Source organism: Lagenorhynchus albirostris, chromosome 7 (genome assembly GCF_949774975.1).
Source record: "Lagenorhynchus albirostris chromosome 7, mLagAlb1.1, whole genome shotgun sequence".
NCBI classification, from domain to species: domain Eukaryota; kingdom Metazoa; phylum Chordata; class Mammalia; order Artiodactyla; family Delphinidae; genus Lagenorhynchus; species Lagenorhynchus albirostris.
Window position 1 is genome coordinate 94,087,293 of NC_083101.1, and position 1,782 is coordinate 94,089,074.

At 41.6% G+C, this 1,782-nt stretch overlaps 1 pseudogene; it reads left to right on the forward strand.

Annotated features, from left to right (window-relative positions):
• Positions 1 to 216: 216 nt before the first annotated feature.
• On the forward strand, positions 217 to 1,230 carry LOC132522678 (nuclear pore glycoprotein p62-like; annotated as a pseudogene).
• The last annotated feature ends 552 nt before the right edge of the window (positions 1,231 to 1,782 follow it).

A 1,782-nucleotide genomic window follows, 5' to 3' on the forward strand; every position in this document is an offset into this window, starting at 1 on the left:
AGACTGAGAAAACTATAAACTATGATTCATGTGTTCTCCTTCACATGTGGAAGCATACTTGGATAGTGATACAACCACCAATGCTGTAAGAAGACTCCTAAAACTTTGCAGTCTGAGATGGACAGTCACATCAAAAACCTCTGAACTCTCAGTTAGCATTTCTCCAGTGGGGATGTACTCACTGTGTGTGCCGGCTCTTTCCAGCCCAAGAAGGCCATGGCCAGCCTCTCTGGCCGTGCTGAAGCCTTGTCTGCCTTCCTATTTACTTTGGGGCACCACCATCAAGGGTTGGCTCCAGCATCTACTGTTGCTGCCACTACTAGTTCAAGCACCATGCAGTTTACCTCATTTTCAAATGCTTCTACCTCCACTGCTCCTACTGGGGTCTCATTTGGTGCCCCAACAACTTTGGCTGGAACACTTGGTGGTACAACTTTGGGACTGGGATTAAAATTCCCTGGAGCAGGTGGAGCAGCTCCTGTTGCATCTACTACAATGTCAACCACCACCACCACAGCCACCAGGGGCTTTACCTTGAATCTAAAACCACTGACATCAACTGAGATTAATAACACTGTTCAGGTTGGCATTACCTCTATACCTTTTACTTTCACTGTTAATACAATCATAACTACTGTGATGACCTATGGTCAGCTGGATGGTCTGGCAAACAAATGGAGCCTTGAGTTAGAGGATCAAGAGAAACATTTTGTTCACCAGGCCACCCGGGTCAATGCTTGAGACCATACATTGATTGAGAATGGTGAGAAGATCACTGCTTTACATGGAGAAGTAGAAAAAGTGAAACTGGATAAGAAAAGGCTGGAAAAAGAATTGGATTTTATCCTGTCACAGCAGTAAGAACTAGAAGATCTCTTGACCCTTTTAGAGGAGTCTGTAAAGGACCAGAGTGGGTCTATTTATCTGCAGCATTTAGATGAGGAACATGAGAGGACTTACTAGTTAGCAGAAAATGGAGATGCTCAGCTGAAACGAATGGCCCAAGATCTCAAGGTCATTATTGAGCACCTGAATACATTTGGAAGTCCTGCTGACACTACTGACGTGCTCCAGCAGATCTGCAAAATGCTGAATGCTCACATGGACAGTCTACAATGGATTAATCAGACATCAGGTATGCTGCAAAGGAAGGTAGAAGAGGTAACACAAGTTTTCGAGCATCATCATTGCAAGGAGCAGGAGTGCAATGTCAGGATTGCTCTTGATTGAATGACCCTATCTTCAGCATGTTGTTTTTGGATTATACATTACCTACACATTTTGATGGCATTCATTAGAGTAGTATTTGCGGTTACTATTCAATATTTGGTGGAAAAAAAGTGTGCATGTATTTTTTTCCACTTAGATGTTGTACTGTTAGGAACTACAGAGTTTGGCTTTTAGTATCAGCAAATCAAAACTATATCAGCTCTCCAGGCAGAAACCTATTTGATGTTAACTCTGTGTGTGTAATTCATGGCTTACTCTCCCAGATACCATATCTTACTGCCAGCACATGTTGTCCTTTTCACTCCAGATCATAGAGAAATGTTTCCCAAAAATTAGATGCCAACCAGTCTTTACTGGGTACCTGTTAACATTCAATGTATAGTGTTTGCTACTGTAAAGTCTCTCTCCTAAAGGAATTTACTGTCTACTTTGAGATATAATTAATGCCTGTCTGTATAAAAACAGTATAAACCATACAATAAAGTGTGTTATGAATTACAGAAACTATGCTATAGAAATTCAGAGAAGGGAGGAAAAGTTAGGGTGGATTTG